Raw genomic sequence first — 25,311 nt, forward strand, 5'->3', positions numbered from 1 at the left:
GCGGGAGGTGGGCAGGAGGCAAATAGATCAATGACTCTCTCTCTCAGCATTGACGTTTCTGTCTCTCCCTCTCCCTTCCTCTTTGAAATCAATAAAAATACATTTTTTTTAAATTGAAAATCACTTTGTTTTTCAATACACAAGAGAAACCCAATATATTAGGCAAGAGAAGATAAAAGAACTGGATCTTTTGGTTAGCAAGGAAGAAACCAGATGTGAGTTGGTGTGCTCAACACATAGCCCCAGATGCAAACTTGGGGGGAAGGAGGAGGAGGAGGAGGAGGAGGAGGAGGAGGAGGAGGAGGAGGAGGAGGAGTTGGGGTGGAGGCTTTGGGAAATGGAGAAACGGGGAAGGCCGCAGAGGAAGTTCTGCTTCCCCACAAGTAGGTCCGCAGGCCTTTCTCTGTGTGAAGCGGGGCAGACCAAAGCGATGATGGCCAGGGGAAAACCGCATGCGGCCGCTGACCATTAGAGCCAGCAGAGCTGAGGTGTCAGCAAAACAGAAAGAATGTCATGAGCGGTGAGGCCTCTGGATTTGTGGCAGAGAAAAAAGTGGTAACCAAGCACATGATTTTGAGAGGAAGACGCCAAGGGAAAAGTACAGCCAGGAGGGCAGAAGCAGAGCACAGGCTGGGAATCATTCATTCCCTCTTTTATTGATTAAGCACCATCAATTCAGCCTGATGCTAGTACCTGGAGTTACGAAGATAAACAAGCCCTGGTTCAGTGTCTGTTTGGGGGAGGGGAGCCTCGAGGAACTAAGAGAGGATGTGGTGTGGGGTTTGGGGCATCGTCAGCGTGCTGGAAGAGGCAGCCCCAGGGATGAGTCTCTAGAAGAAATAGGAGTTCATTGCATAGATAACAGCTGAGGATAGTGGATAGTGAGGGGGGAACGCATTCCAACAGAGAGAGCATTCGTGTGGATAGGATTGGAGATAGAAAACTGTATAATTGGGAATGAGGGAGAGGATCAGCATTGGGTATGACATAAAGTGAAGGGGGAGGAATCGCAAGAGATGAAGCTGCTGACAGAGCCTCATGGATTCTGCTAGCTTGAACTCTCTTCTGTCAGCACGAGGGAGCCCAGGGAGATGCTATGCTGAGAACAGCACAGTAGAAATCTTTTGCTTTCCGTTGTGTCACACCGTTTGCTTGTGTGGCCTCCCACAAGAACTCCCTGAGAGCCTGAACTGTCTTTTCCACCTTTATATCCTCAGAGCTGAGTGCACGCTTGAAATGCAGAAGGAACTCAACACGTACTGTTATGTGAACCAGTAAGCGAGTGAGCCAAGTGGAAAGCAGGGGAAGGAGAGGCTGGGGGCACAAACGCAGTGTGACCTGGAGAACGCCGGCCAGTGCCAAGGCTGCAGTGAGGACAGGAGACCGTCTGAAACAGGATCAACTATGAGGAAACAGAGAGCCCCCATCTCCCGAGCATCATGTGGGGGAGGCGGGCAGAAAATGACCACAGATGGACGCACTTTGAAGTGAGATCCGGACTGAATCCACTGAGTCACCCCCATCTGAGGGGGCCGTCTGAATTCCTCATGGCAAAGGACGGTGCTGTGGGTTGAATTATGTCCCTCAGAAAAAGACACGCGGAAGTCCTAATCCCAGGATCTCAGAATGAGGCCTTATTTGGAAATAGGGTCTTTTCTGATTTAACTCGGTTACGATGAGGTCATTAGAATGGGCCCTTGTCCAGTAAGACCGGGGTCCTTAGTAAAAGGGGACAGACACACACACCCGGAGGGGAGATGATGCCAAGAGCCACCTGGGGAAGACAAAATGCCGAAGGCGACCAGAAGCCAGAGGAGCAGGGGGACAGATCCTTTCCCAGTTTCTTCAGAGGGAGCACGGCCCCACGGATACCTTTTCTGGCCTCAGGGCTGTGAGACACACATTTCCGTTATCCTAAGCCATCAGTGCTTTGGCATAGTGCTTAGGCTTAGGGAATGACTCCAGGCCGGTAGTCAAAACAGACCAACCACCATGGCAGACACTGACATTCATCCCCCCAACAGGCATCCCCCTCCTCGGTGCTGGGCGAGCCCCACTTCCGTAGTGTGTCCGTCCCGCCTGGCCCAAGGGGTGGGTCTCACCATTGATTCACATTACTCACGGGGTCTCCTTGCCATTGGTTTTCCATGGGCCCCAATCCTGGCCAACAGGTCTCACTAGGAGGAACCTCTGTCCATGCTATAATTAGGTTGTTCTCGAATATTTCTGTGTCTCTAAAGTCCCGTTTAAAACGTTCAGCATAGCCAAAACCAGTTTGGCTCAGTGGATAGAGCGTCAGTCTGCGGACTGAAAGGTACCAGGTTCGATTCCAGTCAAGGGCATGTACATTGGTTGCGGGCACATCCCAGTGGGGGGTGTGCAGGAGGCAGCTGGATGATGTTTCTCTCTCATCGATGTTTCTAGCTCTCTATCCCTCTCCCTTCCTGTCTGTGAAAAATCAATAAAACATATTTTAACAAAAAAAAAACAAAAAACGTTCAGCACTATTTGAACCTGGACAGACACTAAACTAATAATCAGTGGGGTCACTGGACAACCCGATGGACAATGGACTGACTTCCTTGAAACTTGTGAGATTTGTCCTTTCAGATGCTAATCCTGACCTCCAGGGTATAAACCTACAAATGTTCCCGTTTCTGATATTATTACCTCAATTTGACAAATATCTTCTGTGCTTCTGTATTACTCAGTGAATAGGACAATGATCTAATGTAGGCACTTAAATTCAGGGATTCTCTGATCCATAATCTAATACCACACTATTTTCTCCGGATTGTAACATGAGCAAAATCGTCAGGTGAGAACTACAAGTCCAGGTATGTCCTTCATCAAACACACAATAATTCACACCTAACAGTTTTTGTATCTAAAACAGAGGTTCAGTATTTTTTGTTTTGTTTTGTTGTTAATCCTCACCTGCGGATATTTTCCCCATTGATTTATAGAGTGGGGGGGGGGAGAGGGAGAGAAACATTGATTGGTGTGAGAGACATAATGATTGGTTGTCTCCCGCACACGCCTGGACCTGGGGACCAGGGATCAAGCCTGGAATTGAAGTGCCCTTGACCAGAAATCGAACCTGAGACTCTTCAGTCCACAAACTGACGCTCTAACCACTGAACACACTAGCCAGGGCTCAGCTTCACTTCTTGCTATGTCAGAGACCTATAAAGAACCCTAAAAAGCTAGATGGGTCTGAATAGGGACAGAGAAGGGAGAAGAAGGAGCTGCAAAACAAAGAGGGGAGAAGACTACGTTTTAAGAATGTTGACACTAGACCGGGGTTCGGTCTCAGTTCCACCATTTTCCAGCTATGTGACTTTGGGCAAACGACTTACCACTTCCAAACTTCAGTTTGGAAAATAGCAAATACAACTTAATAGCCTTAAGAATTCTGTTTGATAACGAGGTCATCCATGTGATGCACCCAGTGTCCGGTCTCGTGACCAGCAGGTAATCTCCCGGGATGTGCACATGGTTCTGAGTCACACATCCAGAACCACAACTTTTTTCTTCACTGGAGGAATCAGTCCACGAAGCATTAAAGAAACAACTAGCCGAAACCGGTTTGGCTCAGTGGATAGAGCGTCGGCCTGCAGACTTAAAGGTCCCAGGTTCGATTCCGGTCAAGGGCATGTACCTTGGTTGCGGGCACATCCCCAGTGGGGGGTGTGCAAGAGGCAGCTGATTGATGTTTCTAGCTCCCTATCCCTCTCTCTTCCTCTCTGTAAAAAATCAATAAAATATATTTAAAAAAAAGAAAAGAAACAACTAGACATGTTCCTTTCAAACTGATCATATAGTCCTATCTTTTTTTTTGAAATATATTTTTATTGATTTTAGAGAAAGAACAGAAGAGGGAGAGGGAGAGGGGAGGGAGAGGGAGAGGGAGAGGGAGAGGGAGAGGGAGAGAGAGAAACATTGATCTGTTGCCTCCTGTATTCCCCGAACCTGCAATCTGAGCACATGTCCTGACTAGGAATCGAACTGGTGACCTTTTGGTATAAAGGCTGTGTCTCAACCAACTGTGCCACACCGGCCAGGGGCAGCCCTGTCACTATAATGTTGAAGCATGTCACAGGTCACTTCTCCCATGGTCTCTCCCTTAGTTTCCCTGAATGAAAGCAGCATCTCCTGACTGTCCCCCCTCCCTCCATTGTCTCTCCATCCTGCAATCCAACCCCTGCTGAGCCACCAGAATTATCGTCCGGAGCAGGGCCTGGTAAACTACAGCTCACAGCTGAATCCAGCCCATGCCTGTTTTTTGTACACACAGTTTTATTGGAACAGAACCATGCTCATTCGTTTACATACTGTCCTTGGCTGCTTTTGCCCTGTAGTGGTAGAACTGAGTAGTTGCGACACAGCCAGCAAAGCTTAAAATGTTTACCATCTGGTCCTTGGCAGAAAAAGTTTGCTGGACTATGTGCCTTGCTAGCTCATCCCTCCCTCCAGTGACTTGTCTCTAAGAGGAAGTCTGAGCCGTGTTCAGGGCACTCACCTCGCTTTCCTGGCTCATCTCTCACCACTCTCCCCCTGCAGCTTAACCTCCATCCCCGTTGAATGTGAGTCCTCCAAACACACCAGGTCCCCTTCACCTTGGGCACTGCCACCCCTTCCCACACAGAAGACTTCTACCTGTTTTTCAAGATCCTTCTTAAATATCCCTTCCTTTTTGAAGCCTTCCCGAATTGTCCCCTCAGTCCTATCCAAGGGTCAGGCACTAACTCATTAGAAGGCGATATTCCACCAATAAATGGGTCTACATAACAGTCTTCCTCACTAGACTCCTCTCTCTAACTGTTCTCTCCCGTTCCCTCCCCTGTTCTTTCCCAGCATACTACCTACAACAGTTCGTAGTCATGCATTTCCTTGTGTATTTATTTCTTTAATATCTTTCTCTAACGAAGAGAACTCCAGGAAGGCAGGCACTAAGACTTTTGTATTTATCAACACATTATTATCACCTGTCTGGAGCCAGCCACACAGTAGTTGCTTTATTTATTCAATAAACAAATGGATGAATGAAAAAAGTTATGAATGAATCAAATACAAATGAAAGAAGCTAAGGTATCAAAGCTGTTATTTTCTGAGCATGCCTAATTCTGCCTCTGAGACCCTCTGGCAGAATTAGGCAGAAGGTTGGATGGGAATAAGCACCACAGATAACTCTGGAGCATGTATACAGCCTCAGTCACTCACTCTTGAAATCGGCGTGAAATGTTCACATAGCCCTTTCCCAGGAGAGCAAATTCAGACCCCATGGAACTGGAATAAAGCCCCATGTATGATGATATCACTGCATACATGTTTGCACGGAACCATGTAATATCCCGGCCATGCCTTCTGGGAAAAGGACATCATTCCTTATTAACTGAAGAGAGAAAGGTGGTCAAGACTCCTGCAGCCTCATCCCTGTGTCCCTAAGGAGAGTGTCCTGTCTGTCCACCACACCCACACCCAGCCAAAGGCACTCCGCTCCACACTCACATGCAGGGGAGAGACCTTGGCAGGATGGGGTGAGAGAGGGTGAGGCAGGAACGATCCTCCCTTGCCTCGCACAGTGTCTGGTACCCAGGGAAACTTCACGCTTGACATGTGACCCTTGAGAGATGCACTATTCAGTTTTCTTGATACCCAAAGCTCAAGATCAAACAAGGAATTCAGCTAAGTTGTTGCTTTGTATGGAAAATGGTGTCCCAAAAAAATATATGCACACAATGTCTATATATTCCATTTTTTAATGAAATGTATTTTAACAAACACTGACTTTATAATTATTCAAAGGGTGTATACACTTTTGGGACAACCTGTATATATGTGTATATAAGTGTCTATATGTGTATATATTTATATATATACACACACACACACATCTCCCAAGGCCATTTCCGGTGTGGTCTTTCTGATTCTGGACAGTGTCTCTTTGGTGAAGGCACATCCGTAAAGGCCCTCTGTGGAGGTGTGTGCGTTGCATGAGAAGTTCCCAAGAAGACCAAAGATGCTTTTTCAACCAAGGCAACTTGATGAAGTTGGCAGCCAAACCCTAATTCTAGCCCTGGGCCTCAGAGATGTCAGCGCCATGAACTAAGGCAAACCTGAGTTTCCTGTTTAAGTTGAACATTAACCCTCTGTGGCCCCTACCTGTGGTCAACAAAAGAATCTTATGTATTAAAACACAGGGACTGTCTTTGGCTCCAGATAAATACATCTTCTCAGAGCCTGTTGAACTGTGCCCTTTAAGCCTGGTAGCAAAGCATTCATAAGGAAAGGTCAATATTTTCCACTATTGAGAACTTAAATGGCAGCAGCCGAATCACTGAGGGTTACTCCAAGCATAGCGTTGTCACCCAGCAAACCTCCTTATAATGTGTCTCCCATTTCCTATAAGATCCAAGCAACTGTCTCCTTCTATAGACTTACCGTCTACCAATCACCTTTCCTTCTGCTCAGAGGATCCGGTGTCTCATGCCCAGTTCAAAGCCAGTGTCCCCTTCCCCTCCCCACCGCAAACCCACCCCACACCCCACAGTGGTCCGCAAACTCATTAGTCAACAGAGCCAAATATCAACAATACAATGATTAAAATTTCTTTTGAGAGCCGAATTTTTTAAACTTAAATTATATAGGTAGGTACGTTGTTATTAACTTAATTAGGGTACTCCTAAGCTGGCCTTTGCTACAAACTCTAGGGGCCAAAGAGCTGCAGTTTGCCGACCACTGCTCCACCCCACTGTGCTGTGTCCCTTTCTCTCCTCAAGGCTTTGTGCCACCCGTGACCATACCACCCTGAGGTCCACAGAGCAGACACCAATTCCCTGTGCATGATTGAAAGACAATTCAGAGGAGATGTTGATATGGTCTGGATTTAACATGTAATGATTCACAGTGGGGTATCGCGCAAGAACTTCTCTCTGCTCCACCGAATAAAACTGACAATCCAGAACACCTCAGGGACTTTTTAGTGATTTCTAGCCATCTCTGTGGAAGCTGTCCAGAACAGGGGAGAAACATTGCAGATGTGCGTGGAAGAAGAAAATCAACATAGAGATACTTCTCCCAGCGTGCACCGCGCGTTTGTGGCCCCTTTGTGGGACCTCTCTGCTCTGCCCCTCCCCATTTATATCTAACAGGCCTTTTCCATCTCTCCAGTATTCCCTCTGCCGATCACCTTCTCTCCCTGATACTTTCAGAGCCAAACTTCTGGAAAGAACTGTCTATGCTTGGTGTCTCCCTACATTTGCTCCTCAACCCATCTCATCTTTCAAACGCACTAAATCACCAAAAGCTCCCGAATTCCCAATCCAAAGAGATTTCATTTCTTTTCTAGGTGATTTCCACCTCCCTTGAGATTACTGATTCCCACATTCCAGTCTCCCATTTCCCCCGACCTCTCTGCTCAGCCCCTCTCCACTGCCTCCACCAGGTCCTCTCCTCACCATCCCTCGAGGTCAGTGTTGTGACCAAGCCCGCAACCCCCAGAGGCAATCTGGCACAGACATTGATGGCACAGGCCCTGGGTCCTGACTGCCTGGGCTAAAGTCCCAGGTCCATCCCTCTATCTACCTGTATGACCTTAGGCAGTTACTTAGTATCCTTGATCCTCAGTTTATTCATTTAAAAATGGGTATAAGTGCCGAACCCGGTTTGGCTCAGTAGTAGAGCGTCGGTCTGCGGACTGAAAGGTCCCAGGTTCAATTCCGGTCAAGGGCATGTACATTGGTTGCAGGCACATCCCTGGTGGAGGGTGTGCAAGAGGCAGCTGGTCGATGTTTCTCTCTCATCGACGTTTCTAGCTCTCTATCTCTCTCCCTTCCTCTCTGTAAAAAATCAATAAAATATATATATATTTTTTTTTTTAAAAAATGGGTATAAGTATAGTCAATGGTGACTGAGATAATTAAAACACATAAAGCGCTAACACAGCACACACTCAATTAGCATTCGCCATTATAATTCCTCTCCTCATGCTCTACACACTCCTGGAGCAACTGAGACACATTGTGACTTTGTTACTCTTGCTGGAAGTTTGCATACGGACCTGCTTTAATCCTCGCTCCTGAATGTCAAACCTACAGAACCATGTGCCCACGAGATGTGTCTCCCAGGCCATCCCTGAGGTACTTCAGATTCCGTGTGTTAGAAACTACAGCATTTTCTGCCAATGCTGCTCCTTCTTCCTCCTCCTCCTCCGTTATCTCTTGTAATGAATGGCCACACCATCCTGCCTCTTGGTTGCCCAGGCCAACATCCCCAAGTCATCACAGGCTCCTGCCCCACCCTTACGCCCCCGCTAGATCAGTCACCAAATCGTGTGGACTTTATTGCCAAAGTATTTCTTGAGTCTGTTCCCAATTCTCCACCCCTATTACCAGTGTCTTAGATAGAAGCTCATTATTTCTCACCTGGATGATAATACACTGAGTGCCAGATTATTATGATCCCTGAATGCATAATAATCTGGCCACTCAGTGTATATCCTGTATAATAAAAGGCTCATATGCAAACTGTCCCCTCGACTAGGAGTTCGACCAGCAGGCAGGCCGGCCAACTGCCCATGTCCCCTCCCTCTGGCCAGGCTGGCTGGACCCCACCCATGAACGAATTCATGCACCAGGTCTTTAATTATATATATGTGTGTGTGTGTGTGTGTGTGTGTGTGTGTGTGTGTGTGTGTGTTTAGAGATCATAATAATCTGGCCACTTAGTGTAAGTAACCATATTAAAAATAATATTGACCACTATTATCATGTGCCAATTATGGGTTGATCAGTGTAATAGATAGTTCACATACTTCATTATACACAATCCTGTCCACTGTCCATACCATCCATGTGGGAGGAATGAGAGTCCCTGTTTTCAGATGAGAACACAGAGGCTCAGAGACGTTTAATTAACAGCCTAAGTTACACAGAGACGTGGTGGGGTTGGGAGATGTATGGCTGGCTGCACCTCAGCTTTCCCCACTCTACAAACCTCACTGGAGTCTTACTCAGTGATCAGCAAACTCATTAGTCAACAGTACGACGACTGAAATTTCTTTTGAGAGCCAAATTTTTTAAACGTGAACTATACAGATAGGTACATTGTTATTAACTTAATTAGGGTCCTCCTAAGCTGGCCTTTGCTAAAAACTCAAGGGGCCAAAGAGCCGCCTGTGGCTCACGAGCCGCAGTTTGCAGACCACTGTCCTAACTTGTCTTCCTGCCAGCAGTCTCATTCCTCTTCGATGTCGACTCTACTGCCAGAGAGGTATATTTTCACAAGGACACTCTGATCCAGTCGCTCTTCTGTGTGAAATCCTGCAGTAGCTCCCCAGTGCCTGCTGAATAATGCAAATTCCTCAGCAAGGCTGTTCCAGATGTGGTCACTCCGTCCATTGACCGATCTGTCTCCCTGCTCTCCAACCATGCCTGCCTCCCGTCCTATCCTGGAGCTCAGCCAGCCATCCTATGCTCCTCGCCAGTCCCTCCGTACGGGATGTCTTTCTCCCATCAGACCAGATGCCTCCAGTTCAGCCTCCTAGATCACTGGTCAGCAAACGGCGTCTCTTGAGCCACCGTTTGCCGCTCTGTTGACTAACGAGTTTGTGACCACTGTCCTAGATGCACGTCTTCTTGGAACCACCTGCTGTCCAAACTGAGCTCATCGAGGCATCCCTCAGCCAGACGCACAGCCTTTTAAAGTGGTGCAATAGTCACTGACCAAGCACCTCCTATGTGCCAGAGTTCCCGTTAGACTCCAGCGATACGGGAACTCACTTTCACGAGAGAGAGGGACAGTGCGAGGCTGCGGTGCTTCCTCTGATTCCCGTCTCCACGCTGGACTGCTAAGGCTCTTGAGTAGGAAGAGCATCGGTTCATCCTTGTGTCCCCAGGGCCTACAACTGCACTGGACATCCAAGGGTGTCAGCAAACACGGACAGCTCGAGCTGAGCAGACACGCAAGGCTACCAAACCGTCTGTGAGCACACAAGCCCACCCCCAGGAAGTAACACGCCTCTTCCACGTGCCCTTTTCCAGACTCCACATGTCCAAGTCCTTGTCTGCATTCTCACGAGGCCCTCCCAGCGCACCCTGCTGCTCTGACATGCAGCAGCCTTTGACACTGGAGAACGTCCAGGCCAGCCACCCCTGCCCCTGGAACGGACCTGCTGAGAGAAGAAGGCCCCAAGCCTAAGGTGACCAGACGGCCCGCTTTTGGCAGGACAGTCCCGATTTCTAACCATTTGTCCCACGTCCTGTGGCCTTTTAAAAAAAAAAGTCCGATTTTCTAACCATTTGTCCCGAGGCGTTTTAAAAAAGTCCCGATTTTTTTGGAAAAAAATCGGGACTTTTTTAAAAGGCCACGGGACTCGGGACAAATGGTTAGAAAATCGGGACTGTCCCGCCAAAAGCGGGACGTCTGGTCACCTTACCCAAGCCCCCTCCGCAGGAAAGTGGCGGTGCTGACCCCCCCGACCCCCAGACGGGCTCCCTGTCCATCTCACTGCAGCCAAGGGAGCTGCTGTCAGGGCTGCTCAGCCTGTGGCACCCAGCACAGGCGCTGCAGGAAGCAAGCGCATGTGTCTGCCAGGGAGAGCCCTCCCCACCCCCTCCCGCCCCATCCCACGGGCAGCTGGGGCCTGTCTTGTCCTAACAAGATGAGCGAGAGAAAGGACAAGCCGGCCGTGTCTGTGTGCGTGCCCGGGGCAAGACGGCCGCGGGCAGCCCTTTTGATCGGGGTCCCTGTGCAGAAACAGGATCCCCTGGAAGCTGTTCCCTGCCAGGGGCCGCCGTCTAAGGGACACAGGCGGGAGGGCACAGGGCAAAGTGGAGAGGCTTAAATTACAGCAGGTGCTCCGTAAAAGCCTGCTTTTCCTCCCAAGTTTATGGGGACTTCTCTGCTGAGTGGCATTCCCGCCTCCTCTTGGGGGGTGGGGGAAGAGGAGGGCAAAGTGCAAGCAGCCCAGGTGATCAAAGAGGGGGCGGGAGGAGGAAAGGAGAAGTGCTGAACCCCAGAACAGGGAGCTCCCAACTGCCCCAGGCGGGCCTCAGACATCCGCAGACATTAGGCAGGGGCGAGGGAAAGGGGGAACGTGGGAGAAAATGGCTGTTTCTTCTCTGGCCACAGCAGCCCACACATCTGGACTTTCCTTGCTGAACACTAGATTTTTCTAAAAGCATCTCTGATGGTAAGATGTCTAACGCCACTTCAAAAATAGACGCGCCCAGGCCGTCATGGTATTTTGTGGAAGAGCCATAGTCAAGGGACCAAAGAGCCGCATGTGGCTCTTGAGCCGCAGTTTGCCGACCACGGGTCTCTCGCCAATGGTGAAGGGCTGGGAGTCCAGTGGCCTGAATATGCTCCCAGGTCCACCTCGGGGCTATGGGTGGGACCTGTTTTCCTCCTCTGATACCGACCTCTGAGGGTGGCTGTGGGGATCGGTGCAAAACCTAAAGCCCTCGGCACGGGGCCTGGCACCTACCCCAGCTGTCACTACAACACTAGGAACCACCCACGGGACCACATTCCCTGGAGGGAGAATGCTCAGAAGAGACCACCCTCCCCTCTGCGTCTGTGCCTGCCTCCTGGCTGCACTGGGTCTCCCTCTGACCTGGCCGTGGTCCACTCCGCTGGGCTGGTCTGTTTTCTTGTCTGTCTCCCCATTCAGGCCACGAGCACCTTGAGTGAGAAAGTGACTTTCATGCCAGAACATTCACTCGCTCATTTGTCACTCACTATGTACCAGCAGGTCACTAAGTGGTGAGTAAATGAAGTCTGGGGACAGCCTATAGAAACACCTATACAGAGCATCCAACCAGCAAGCATATGTAGTCCTAGCCGGTTTGGCTCAGTGATTAGAGTGTCGGCCTGCAGACCAAAGGGTCCTGGGTTCGATTCTGGACAAGGGTGTGTGTACCTTGGTTGCAAGCTCCTCCCTGGCCCGGGCTCATGCAGAAGGCAGCCAATTAATGTGTTTCTCTCACATCAACATTTCTCTCTAGAGTCTTTCCCTCTCTCTTCCTCCTTCCCTAAAAAAATCAATGGAAAAAATATCCTCAGGTGAGAATTAACAATAAATAAATAAATAAATGCCAAGCATATGTACCTGTCCCCTGTGGTGAAACCTAAGCAAAGGCTTTGTGTTCAAAGAGAAGAACTGCAAGTGCAAACTTGACCCCCAGGAAATGTGTTCATCCTGACAGTTATCTGCTGAGTCACATGCTGAGTTTATTTAAGACAGATTTGATCTCTATCTCTCCCTGTGTGTGTCCGTGCCTCTCTCCCTAATCTGACTCCCTCTCTCTCTCTTTTCCTCCCTTCCTCCTTCCATTACTCCCTCTCTCCCTCCTTCCCTCTAAGTCCTGAAAAACTTTTCAACTACTTAGCAATCCACCCGGACTTTTGGATGCTCCCAAAGTAATGTTCACAAATCCACACTGGGAAGGGGCCATCACAGTTCATCAGCCAGGGCTCTGAAAAGAAAACAAAACAGCAGTCCCCAACCATGGAGCACAGCTTTGTCTGTGACCGTGGCTTCTTTGCTTACAGGAGACGGTGTCCCTCCCCTGGCCCCTGGGCTCCAGTCCCACTGCCCCAGGGGGAAGCAGGCCAGCGGAGACAGGAGGCAGGGCCACCATTCAAAGAGCTCAGCACCCCTGAGCTTTAAATGTCACTCCCTGTCTCCCAACGGCAGGAACAGACGCCTGGACCGCTGAAAAGTCGAAGCCACCTCCTCAGGCCCAGCTCCAGCGCCCCAGTCCCACCATCACCTCCACGTCTGCCAGGCCCTTCCTTGGCTCTGGGACTGTACATGCAGATTCCTATCTGGAACAGCCAGGATCGCCAGTCCCACCAAACCCAGCAAGCTCCTACAGCATGACCCAGCTCAAACACCCTCTTCCCTCTAAAGCAGCCAACCGGTGGTCCGTGAGGTGTGAAAGGCTGTCAACCTCTGCTCTAATGCCTTTTCCTGACTCCTCCAGCGGAGACTATGGCTGGTTCCTTTGAGCTCCCAGATCTCTCCTGTTCTGCTTAACACACCCTGGTGACCTGTTTGTGTGTCCATCACATGCCATGGACCGTGACCCTGATGATAAGGACCATGCCCTCCTCATGTGTGTGTCTCTGGCATCCAACACAGAGCTGCCCATCCCCAAACACACCCGAACACCTCCAGATCCCATCACCACGCTGGTCTAATCTGGTCTAGACCAAACGCCCCTTACCGCACCAAACAGGGTTTCACACAGAGTCAAACCATCAAGGTCCGTTTCACAGGGAAAAGCCCAGGACCGAACCGGGTGCAGTATCTCCCCTGGAACCAGACGCACAAGCAGAAACCAGCTTCACTGAGAGCCCGGTCCGCAAAGTGGTGCTTCCCAAGACGGCAGCCAGCAGAGTGTGACGTCAGAGGCCTGGCAGCCTGGCACCAGGCACGACGTGCCCTGCTGGGCTAGTTTACCTTCGGGACCAGGCTATAAAAGCCTCCCTGAAAATGCAATTAGCACCCCGGCAGCTGACAACTACGAAGACCATGATAATGCCAGCAGGCAGTGAGTCTCCATCTGAAGGGAAAAGGCATTGGTTGGTGGGGGGGGGGGGAGGGGGGGGGAGGAGGGAGGGTCTGAAAGTTTTCTGATGTGCGGATGGGCAGGGAGGTCTGACCCTGTCCACCTCGCAAGCAGCCTTGCTAGAGTATTTCTGCAACCTCAAACCAAACCACGAGGCCTTGCATCCACCATGGACCTTCCTCCCACTGAAGTTTGGGGGATCATCTGCCAAAAAAAAAAAAAGCAAATTCGGGGGATCACAGCTGTGTGGAGCAGCTGTGCGGGAAGCCAGAGTGCTCAGAGGTGCAGGTAGTTAGACAAGGCCGTCTGGCCTCCCGAGCAAGTGGCCACGGCACCAGCAACCAGGCACTCCTCTCTCCAGGCCCAGGGCCGCCGTGAGTGAAAGAAACGATTCCAAAGTGGTGAAGTGATCGGCCATAACCTAGTATCCGGTGTCACACAGCGGGTCAGGGACTGGTTCAAACCCCTATGGGTCATTAAATCTTGGTAACAAGGTTTCCCTTTAAAATATACATGTTCCTCATAATACTTGGAGAGAAGGCATACTCTGCACCTGATCGAGTATAAGTCAGGAGGCCCAGCTGGTCCGCATCCACTGACTGATGTCACCAATATTTATGTGTTGGGTGCACACTGCAGGGGGTACCTGCTTGGAAGGAGTCAGGTGGTTCCTGCCCAACTCTGCACCTCTCTCTCCTCCCCGCAGCTCTGCTGGCTCCATACCCCAGCTCCAAAGGGTTAATGCTCTCTGACCCCGACCAGGCAAACTTAAGGCTCCATTTAGCACCAAGGTCATTGGTGCTGACTTGGCACTGTGACAGGGGACTGACCGCAATGTCCTGCTCCACTGTGGCTGAAGGCAGGGTGAGGAGGAGAGGAATAGGGATTGTAAAAAAAATAATAATAATGCCACAGTGTTAGGTCCCAAGTTCGGTGTAGGTGGAAAGCCCAGTGGGTTTCAGCTTAGTCAGGCACATAAAGCTCAGCTCACATTTATTGAGCACCTACTGTATGCAGAGCATTAGGTTATGCCCTTTACCTGCATAGTGTGAAGAGATAACTGTGTGAATCCCGCCCCCCCCCCCCCCAGCTTCACTATGTGACTTTGGCTAAAACTGCCTAGTCTCTATGCCTCTATTTCTTTGTCTGCGAAACAGGGTAATAACAGTACTAACTTTAGAGCGTTGTTCTGAGGACGCAATGAGTAAAAAGCATCAACTGCTAAACCTGAACCATGTCCTGGCACAGAATAAGCACTCAGTACTAAAGTGAACAATGATTAGCCCTTTCGGTAGTCACACTGCTTTGCAGAGAAGGCAGGGCTGTTTCTGCTCATTTTACCAATAAGGCTTTGAGAGACTGAGTCAACTTGCTCAAGGCCGCAGAGTTAATAAGTGGCAGAGCTGGGGCCTGCACCCTGGCAGCCTGACTCCAAAGCCCACAATCTTTGAGCGTGGCACTGTGCTAGGTTCTAAGGACATAAGGAGCCATGGGAGATGAACTAGGGACCCCTTTGCAGTGCAGTCCACACTACACGAGAGAGAGATTGGAAAGAAAAAAAAAGGGGGGGGGGGCAGGAGGGCTGGGGCTCCAGTAATGCGGAGCAAGTCTGCAGGACCTGAAGAAAGCTCCACCCACAAGGGGACCTGAGTTCTAGCCCCAAGAACGATGAGAAATTTGCCAGCCAACGAGGAAGGGAATTCCAAAAACGCAGGGCCTAGAATAGCAGAATAGTGAGCTGGGCCCCGGCTGGTTTGGCTCAGTGAATAGCTTGTCAGCCTACGGACTGAAGGGTCCTAAGTTCGATTCCGGCCAAGGACACATGCCTGGGTTGTGGGCTCAGTCCCCAGGAGGGGGCTTGCAGGAGGCAGCCAATCAATGATTCTCTCTCATCGTTGATGTTTCTCTCTCTCTCTCTCTCTCTCTCTCTCTCTCTCTCTCTCTCTTCCTCTCTGAAATCAATAATATATATATATTTTTTTTTTAATTTTTTTTTTTTAAGAAGAATAGTGAGTTGGGTGGTATGGTAGGACAGGTAAACACGGCATACCGTTAGGCTGGGAAGGTAAGTGGAGGCCAGTCGTGAACAGCCATGTGTGCCAACATCAGAGGTTAGATGTTATCTGTGAGACAGTGATTCGTCAACTTTATTATGGACAGGATCTACCTTCATAAAACTGGTGTAGATTCCCACCCCTGCTGTTAACTCCCGACGGGGAGGGTCTTACGGGACTGTAGCAGCAAGGCCCGCTGGGGTTTTAACAACAGAATTCTCGCCCAGGAATGAAGGGAGATTGGGGACAGAAGCTCGGATAGTTGTCCAAACTGGAGCAGATAAGAGGATGAGAGCTGGAAATAATAGCGCTCTTCATGCACGGCTACATGATATCAGGGTTTCTCAGCCTCAGCACTATTAACATTTGGGACTGATCACTCTCTGTGCGCGGGGTGTGGGGGCGGGAGGGGGGCAGAGGCGGTTCTGAGCATCCCAGGAACTTCAGCAGCATCCCTGGCCTCTGCCCACCAGATGAAGACCATCTTCCCCCACTCACACGCAGACGGCCAAAAATGTCTCCAGACACTGCCAGATGTCACTGGGGATGAGAAAGCAAAACCCTTGTTGGGAAGCACTGCTTTAAGCCCTCCCATTCCTATGTTACAGATGAGGCAACTCAGCCACAGCAAGGCCGCAGCCAGGACTTAAACGCTGGTGGTCTGGCTCCAGGGCCCGCACTCTCAGCCACCGAGCTTGACTGCCTGTCAGGCAGAGAGAAACCAATGCAGCCTTCTGAAGCGGAATTACAGATTTGGTGGCAGACTGGCTGAGGAGAAGAGGGTAGAAGCGTGAGGTTCAAAGGTGAAATCTCAGTGCTTGCTGGCCACTGAGCTGGGAGAATAGTAGGTACTGATACGTTTTTAAGATTTGAATAGAATCAAGATGTATTGGCTTAAAAAAGAAAAATCTTGGTCGTGTCCCCCTATCCTTCGACCCCTTCCTGGTGTAAGCCAGCAAGAGGTGGTGGCGGGTTCCTGCTCTGTAAGACCGAGTATGAGTGAATCTGTTCTACAAACCAGCTGGTCCCCAAATCCTGGCTGGGCCCCTTCCCAGCTGTGTGGCCCCGGCCCTGGGCTCCTTCGTTAACCTCCCTGCGTCTCGCTTTGCCCTTTGCAAAACAGGAATGCAAGTTCCTACTCTTGGACTGGATGTGAGAACTCAGGGACTTAAAAGCAAAATGCCAAGCTTCACACGATGTGGTTACCCCCCACCCCCATCGCCTTAGGGGACCATGCTCATTGCCTCCACGGCCCGGTGAGCAAGGTGAGCAAGGTGAACGCCGGTATCCAGTACTCCTCTCCACCCCCCACCCCACCCCACCCCACCCCCCCTCCCCCAGCCGCCCCAACCCCATCACTGCACCGTTCCCCACCAGCAGAGCGTCCCCCCAGGGCGTTAGGCGGCGCCCGCAGGCTGTTCGCTCCCCAATCTGCTCTGATCGCGGGGTTCGGGGAGCCGCTGAAAGGTGCCTCCGATAGGAGCCGGATGACTGAGTTCCACGTGAGCCACGGGCATTTCGGGCAGGTCCGCACCCCCAGCCGCCCCCGGGACCGAGCGCAGCGGGGCGCCGAGACCTGGAGAGCACCTACCCCGCGGCCAGGCTGCACCGGCGGCGAGCTGAGAGTTACTGGGTCCGAAAGAAAGAAAAAGAAAAGAAAAAAGAAGAAAAAAGCAGGGGGCGGGGGGAAGCAACAGGAAAGTCGGAGGAAGAGGAGGCAAAAAGAAAGCGCTGGGAAGCAGAGTTCGCGGGTGGGGGGGTAGGGAAGGTGGGGGTCTAGGGGGTACCCAGCCTCCAACACCTGGGCAGGGATGGGGACAAAGCTGCGGCTTCAAGGCAGAAGGACTCGGGGCGCCTCCGCAGAGGGGCGCTGGGGAGCCGCGGGGCGGGGGGCTAAGGGGGATGCGGGGAGCCCCGCGCCCCGGGCGCGTTCTCGGGCGCCGCTTACCTTCGCCGGGGCCGCCCGCACGCACTTCCGGGGGCTGCGGCGGGGGGCGCGGGGCCGGGCCGGGGACCTGCCGCGGGTCCCCCGGGAGGAGCGGGGCTCCCCGGCGCTGGGGCGCGGGCCGGCGCGGGCGCCCGGGAGAGAAGCCGCAGCGGAGGAGCCCCGGGGGCGGCGCGGCGCGGAGAGCGGGGTCCCGGCCTGGGCGCTCGCCGGCGATCGCGCCGCGTCCCGCAGACGCCGGAGGAGCCGGAGTCAGTGGGAGGAAAAGGTTGTCTCATTTCCTTCGGTCTCCCTACTCCTCCGCCCCCTCGGCTCCGGACCTGCCCTCCCGCTCCCCCGCCCCCTTCCCCTCGCCGGCGACCGTGTGGGCGCTGGGAAGACGCGGAACCTGAGCGGCGGCAGCGCGCGGCGCCTCCCTCCGCGCCAAGTTGGTTCAGGCTCCCGGCCTCCTGCCCGCCTCCCCGCGCTTCCGACAGTCCCCGGGGCCCCGAATGTTCCCGGTCGGTCGGCAGTGCCCCCTGCCTGGGTGCCCTGGCCTCTCCCCGCTGGGATGAGCCCGGATTGAAAAGCAGAGCTCTCAGCGCCCGCCAGCATCCTGCCTCTCATCCCCGTGCCGCCGCCTGCTCTGAGCCTGTATTAAACCACCCTGCCCAGACAGGAAATAAATACTCACTTTGTTCAATCTGATCAACTTTTTTTCACCCCGGGTGGGGAGTGTAAAACCTGATGTATAATCTCGAAGGAGTGTTCATTTTGATTGGAAGGAGAGCAGCTGAGGTCTTTGGCCTCGCTCATTCGAGTGGGGTTTTGAGTATTGAATGAGTATTGAAAGCCTAATAGGCAGAAAGGACCCAGAAGGGAATAGCGTTCCTAAAATCGTCATAGGTGATTAGTGCAGACAGAGATAGACCGAGAAGTGGAAGAGCTTTCTGTGGAGTAAAGACAGCCTGGGCAGAGGCAAGAAGGCATGAGAAAGCCCTATGGGGAGGCAGTCCTGCAGAGGACCCAGCTGGGAAGGGATGGTGGGCAAAGAGGGGAGAGGATGTTGAACCAGTCCATCAAAGAGCATAGAGCAGCAGGGAGCAGTGGGGTGGCATTGATAAGACCTTGTGACCAAGAGCCTAGAGGCTCCTGGTGACAGTGGGTGACCAGATGCCCAGAGCATCTCTGCAGCTGCTACTTTAGGTATGGTCCTGGGACTGGTAATGTTGACATCAACTGGGAGTGTTAGATATGGGGACTCCCCAGCTCCATTGGGTTTTCTGAGTCAGAAACTGCATTGTAACAAATCCCCAAGGATTCAAAAGCTCATTAGCATTTTGGAACCACTGACTGTATATTAGTGACTGCATATTAGAAACACCTGGAGAGATTTAAAAACCAATATGAGACCCCTGCTCCACCCCCACAAATGCGTCTGTAATTGGTCTGGGATGGGGCTACAACATCAGTGTTTTTTAAATGCTTTCCAGATGACCTAATATAGTCAGAGTGGAGAACCCCTGATCTAGACTTGGGTGAAACTACAATGACAAGTTGTAGCCCGAATACAGAAGCAACGGTCACCTGGGAAGGGCCTCTGCTTAGGGAACCAGATTCTAGCTTCAGATGGCCAATAAATTACTGTCTGAACTTGGATCAATACTCCCTTATCAGGCCTCAGTTTCCTTATCTGTAAAATACACATCTGACTAACTTTGCACTCTACCTCCTGGGGTGCAAGGTGCCATCAGAGCTTCCCTGACTCACCAGCTTTATCAGTAACCAAGGAAACGGTGGTGTTGAGAGGAGGGTTTTCCTGGTGTAGTAGTGTGTGTACCTGCCATGTACACAGCCATGCACGAACACCAGAGATCAAAGGATTGTGTGCCAAGCACAGGGCCACATACATAATTGGTGCTCAATAAACGTGTACTAAAAGAATAAATAGGGCACAAGTGCCAGGAGGTGGCATAGACTTTCTGTGAACTGGCCCCAATCGAGAGCGTGTACATTTGCCCCCGAAACCAGAGGAAGGATATTTGGAAACACTGTGACCCATAAATCTAGCTTTGGACTTAAAACTACTGCATTATGAACTGCTAACACTTGCTGAATGCTTAGCACATACCAGTCATTGTATGTACTAATTTGTATGTACTCATCATATATAATAAAAGCCTAATATGCAAATTGTCCTCCCAAACAGGAGTTTGACCACTCACTATGACGTGTGCTGACCATCAGTGGGCATCCCAGAACAAGGCAGGTGTTGGCCATGTGACGCTGGCAGCAGGCGGCAGTGGAGGTGCTGCCACCCTCAGCAGCTGCAGTGGGGGTTACTGGGGTGGGGCTGCCACCCAGCTCCCAAGTGCTGAGGGAGCTGGGTGGGGGCCTATGAACAGGCAGAAGGGGGCACTTAGGGGTTTGGGGGCTCAGGTGCTGCCCAGAGCCCAGAGGTCAGCTGGGCCCTGCCCTTTCACACCAGACTTATGGCTCACACTTCAATCGCCCACCAGGCCTCAGGACCACACCCAGGCATGAATTTCATGCACCGGGCCTCTAGTTTCATTATAATGATGAAGGTACTATTGAATTCTTGCATTCCAGCTGGTTTAAAGAAGATGGAGGATGTGAACTGCCGTCTAGAGCAGCCTCTGCCTCATGTGCAGCTGGACACAGGTGGCCGGAGAGCCCCACTGGAGCGTCTTACAGGCCATTCTCTGGAGCATGCATCCTCGAAGGAAGGGTTGTAGAATGACTATTGCAGGGCCCTCCAGAAACAGGTGCTCCCAGAGTTATCTGGGAGCCCATGGGTCTCGGTGAAGCTTTGGAAAGGGACTCCTCAAAGCTACCCACTTCATGGGTGCATATGTGTGTGTGTGTGTGTGTGTGTGTGTGTGTGTGGCTACATGAGCATGCACATACTGCCTTTTAGCCAGGGCCTCTTAGGTGCCAAACCTCAGTCCTTTTCAGATGTTTCTTTTCATCCTCACAGCATCCTGACAGGTTAGGCACCCTGGTTTTCTTACTTTATAAATGAACTGGGACATCATGAGATGAAGATCTGTTTGTCGTTGCAACCCCAGTTCCGTGTGTCCGGGACACCATAGGCAACCTGCACATTACACTTAATCCTCACCTGGGGAGGAGTGTTTTGAAATAACACGTTGGGCTCCAGACCAGACCCGTTGAATCAGACTCTCCAGGGGTGGGGCTTTTTGGTGTGTTTTTTTTTTTTTCCCTCTGCAGGTAATTATCACATGCAGTGAGGTTTGAGTACTGCTTCTATAGGAAATGCAGAGACAGAGCCAAGGAGCTCATTCTAGTAGTGAACTCCATAAGTCACCAGGAAAAGAAAAACCTCAAAATCACTCCCTGGCCCAAAGCATCCAAAGACAATGCCAGGCCGAGGAAACTTCTTGGACTTATCTCAACCTTGAGTGAGTGAGGCCATCCCCGCACGGCCAAGGGTGAGAATTCTCGTTCCATCTCCAGAAAGTACAAATGATTGAAACCAGAACCCTTGCCCCTTCTCCTATGGCGCTGCTGTTTACAAGAAGCCTTCCAACACTCAGTGCTTATGAACTCCAGAAGTGGCCAGTGATCTCCAGGAGCAAGGCAGCCACGTGAACCGAGTAATGAGAGCCGAGGAAAGTGCCGCACGGCCCAGCGCGAGGCTAATGGATGTGCAGACAGAGACCAAGGTGTCACCGTTAGTTATGTCACTCAGGTCAGTCAGGAGGCCAGGACTTACATGTTTTGCCCTACGGTCATTCCATATTTGTTCACCTTCGCAAAAGTAAGCTTGAAAAGAAAACTGGTACTTGTTTAAAATATTAGAGAAGCAGGACCATTTCTCTCTTCTTTCCTTCCTTCCCTTTCTTCCATCCCTCCTTCCTTCCCTTCTTTCCCTCCCTCCCTCCTTCCTTCCCTCCTTCCCTCTCTCCTTCTCTCTCTCTTTCCTCCTCCCTTCCTTCCTTCCCTCCTTCCTTTCCTCCTTCCCTCCTTCTCTCCCTTTCCCTCTTCCTTCCTTCCTTCCTTCCTTCCTTCCTTCCTTCCTTCCTTCCTTCCTTCCTTCCTTGCTCTCACTTTAACCCACTGTTTCACTTTTCCCATTTCATTCCCCGGCCAAGTAATGGGATTTCTGTTAAGGTCCATGGATAGACACAACATTTAAATTCATTCATTCCATAACAGCCTGCTGAAGTGGAACTGGTCATGTGATAGTCTTAGCCACTAACACCTCCTAGACACCAAAGGTCGAAGAAGACAGCACCGCCCATGTACAGTCCGACGCTTTACAAGGCCTAATGGACGCCTTTAGTCACCAAATAAATCAATGCGGACGGCCGTGCCCCCTTGAAGTTATAGTCTCCAGATGTAGACAACTAAATTATAAAGTCCATGTTCACCAGGCCTTCTGTTCCCTTTTGGAGAGCGACGTCTTTCCTGTACTGAGGTATATGAGGGGGTGCTGGGAACACCATGTCGGTTGTTCCAATGACGTTTTAATAGGAATAAAAATCCCAGAGAATATAAGTGCGCGGCAGAGTCCCCACTGCGTTCCAATCACCTCCCCCACCTGTCTTAAAATGTTGTGTGCCCAGAGGGGATGAGATAACGAGGAACAAGCATCCATTAAGCACGTCTTCAGTCTACTTGGAAGTGGAAATTTATCTTTCATGGAGTTATTTCCTCCTGGCCCCCATCAGCAGACTAGAGACCTAACTACTCTTGGCTACACCACTTTATCTTGCTCGGGGGTAATAGAGTAGAAATCAAAATATTTCCCTAGCCAGTGGCTGCTGCCCAGTACAACGTTACCTCTGATTAATGACAGGTTTTAAATCAAAACACACTCCCCAGTTAAACTGTAAACAGAGCTGAGTGTAAATTTTGCTTCTTTTCCCCCCTCCATGTTCCATAGGGAGATTTCCATGCCCTGGCTGACACCTCCTCTACTTTTTCATCTTGGCCAACAAGGTTAAATAAGCAGAAACGTCACTTCAATAAATCATCCACACAAAACACTCCGTTATAACCAACAGGAAGCCACTGTAAAAAACGAGAGGTTTCAATCATAAAAAAAAAAATGAGGCAATGGAACAATAAAACATGCCCAGTGAAACGGCGAATAGTTGATTTTTAAGAAAAAGCATATTAGATCCCTACCAACACACATATGACCCTAAATCGCTGTCTGTTAGTTAAACGTGTCTCCTTTTATATTGAAAATACCGTGTTTCCCCCAAAATAAGACATCCTCCCAAAATAAGACCTACTTACATGTTTCCTTCTGAGTGAAATATAAGGCATCCCTCCAAAAATAAGGCCCCCCCTAGGCTAAACATGAGAGGTTTGGTCCACTGATTCTGAAAGAAATGGAGTCACAAGAAATTCACCAGGAAATTCAGGAATTGGATTGTTATGATGATGTTTCAGAGGATGATGACATGATTGTCATTGAATAAATGAGTAAATTCTTGATATTGTAGGATTCATAGTTTGTCTGGTTTGTGTTGACAATTACGGTACTACCGTACTGTATACAGGTAATAAATTTCCTTTATTTTCATTTAACAATAAATGTGTACCGTATTCTTCTTCATGGAAAAATAAGACATCCCCTGAAAATAAGACCTAGCGCATCTTTGGGAGCAAAAATTAATATAAGACACTCTTATTTTCGGAGAAACAGGGTAGTATTGATTCTCATAAAATGGAGACGCCCATGACCCATTAAAAACTATACGTCATAGGTAGCAAACTATTAACGGTCACATTTTTAGAGGAATGAGGAACTCTAGGGTTCACGATTAAGTATGAACATTGAATGGAAACTGCTCCACTTAACAGCATAACCGAGCCCCCTCCCAATGCTGCCTGCAGCCCTTCCAGATTCCTCAGAGACTTCTTTTCTGTAACTGTGGAAGGTGTGAGCTTGAGAAATCAATTGAGCGGTTTGTCCCAAAAGATAAACGGCAAACATAGAACAAAGACAAAATACACCAGACTATTCATTTCCTTGTAGGGTGGAACAGATGGTTATGGCAGGCGGTGGGACTTCTGAAAACCCCACAGAGCACCCACTTCTCAAACTTATAATTTCTGGTAGCACGTTCTGGAACACCGTATCCTTATGCACAGGTGTGCTCGACCTAATCAAGCCAAGGGCACGGCCCTCTGTTCATTACCCCGGCGCCCGAATTGGAGTGATTTCCACCATTTGCCACCAGCAACCACTCAGCCCTCTGTGTCTGGACACAGCGATGGAGCTTGGGATCTGCTTTGTTGATTGTGTGTGCGTGCGTGCGTGTGTGTGTGTGTGTGTGTTTAATACTCACCTGAAGATAATGTTTTTATTGATTGATTGATTGATTGAGAGAGAACATTGATGTGAGAAACACGGATCAGTTGCCTCCCGCACATGCCCCTGTCCAGAGATCAAACCCACAGCCTAGGTATGTTCCCTGATGAGGAATAGAACACACAACCTTTTGGTGCAAGGGATGATGTTCTAATCAACTGAGTCACCAGCCAGGCTGCTTTCTTTGGAGGGGGGGGTGAGGAGGAGAGGTGATGGGGAGGAGGGAAAGGACAGGGGGCATATACTCTGGATGTGAACAAGGAGTCCAAGATTATGGTCTTAATAAGAGGATGTCATAAATGAAAGCTTGATTCATTTGCTTCACCAATAAGTCCACACTGGGAATCCTTTAAATTAGCTATTAAAATATTTATAATATGATGCTTTTGGTTTGTTTTTAATCGTTTACTATACTTCTCAGAAGCAGAGGGTTTACTTTGCAGTAGTCTCCCCTTATCTGCAGCTTCACCTCAAGGTTTTATTTACCCGTGGCCAACCTCGGTCTAAAATATAAAATGGAAAATCCCAGAAATAAACACTGTATCAGTTTTAAACTGTGTGCTGTACTGAGTAGCACGCTGAAATCTCGCCCAGACCCCCTGCTGCTCACCCCAGATGTGCTTGCCTGGCATAACCAGGCTGTATATGCTTACCTGCCCATTAGCCACTCTGTAGCCATCTAGGTTTTCCCGTTGACTGTCTCACTATCACAGAGCTTGAGTTCAAGTGACCCTTATTTTACTTAACAATAGCCCCAAAGTGCAAGAGCAGCGATGCTGGCAATTCCAGATATGCAAAAGAGAAGCCTTAAGGACTTCCTTCAATAAAAAAGTCCCTACTAGTATAGTGCAATTAGATCTTTTGAGAGAGACAACATTCACATAACTTTTTAAAAATATATATATATATTTTATTGATTTTTTACAGAGAGAAAGGGAGAGGGAGAGAGAGTTAGAAACGTCGAAGAGAGAGAAACATCGACCAACTGCCTCTTGCACACCCCCCACTGGGGATGTGCCTGCAGCCAATGTACATGCCCTTGACCAGAATGGAACCCGGGACCTTTCAGTCCGCAGACCGACGCTTTACCACTGAGCCAAACCGGTTTCGGCAACATTCACATAACTTTTATTAAAGCATATCGTTATAACTGTTCTATTTTATTATTGTTGTTGTTAATCCTGGGCTGTGCCTAATTTACAAATTAAACTTTATCATGGCTATGTATATATAGGAAAAAATAGTATATACAGAGTTAGGTACCATCTGCGGTTTCAGACATCCACTGGGGTCTTGTGACATATCCCCCGGGGATAAGGGAAGACTATAATGAGACGTACAGAGTGACGGAGCTTCCACACAGATGTGTGACCTCCAACTCCCCAG

At 50.0% G+C, this 25,311-nt stretch overlaps 1 protein-coding gene and 1 long non-coding RNA gene across 12 annotated transcripts in view; one reads left to right on the forward strand and one right to left on the reverse strand.

The window, feature by feature from the left end:
* Positions 1-15,149, forward strand: part of LOC311631350 — a 741,950-nt gene extending 726,801 nt beyond the window's left edge. For all 10 annotated transcript variants that reach the window (XR_014796550.1, XR_014796551.1, XR_014796552.1 and 7 more), the window contains exon 3: positions 15,132-15,149. This is a non-coding gene — a long non-coding RNA (uncharacterized lncRNA). The remainder of the gene's footprint in view (positions 1-15,131) is intronic.
* The window catches only part of EVA1A (eva-1 homolog A, regulator of programmed cell death), a 52,173-nt gene extending 33,962 nt beyond the window's left edge, over positions 1-18,211 (reverse strand). Inside the window, exon 1 of one of the 2 annotated variants that reach the window (XM_084901388.1) lies at positions 17,580-18,211. The gene's annotated coding sequence lies outside the window, so the exon portion shown is untranslated. The remainder of the gene's footprint in view (positions 1-17,579) is intronic. The other variant, XM_084901387.1, reaches the window with a different exon arrangement.
* Positions 18,212-25,311: the final 7,100 nt, after the last annotated feature.

The sequence above is a fragment of the Pipistrellus hanaki genome (genome assembly GCF_964339955.1).
Source record: "Pipistrellus hanaki genome assembly, chromosome: 12".
NCBI classification, from domain to species: Eukaryota; Metazoa; Chordata; class Mammalia; order Chiroptera; family Vespertilionidae; genus Pipistrellus; species Pipistrellus hanaki.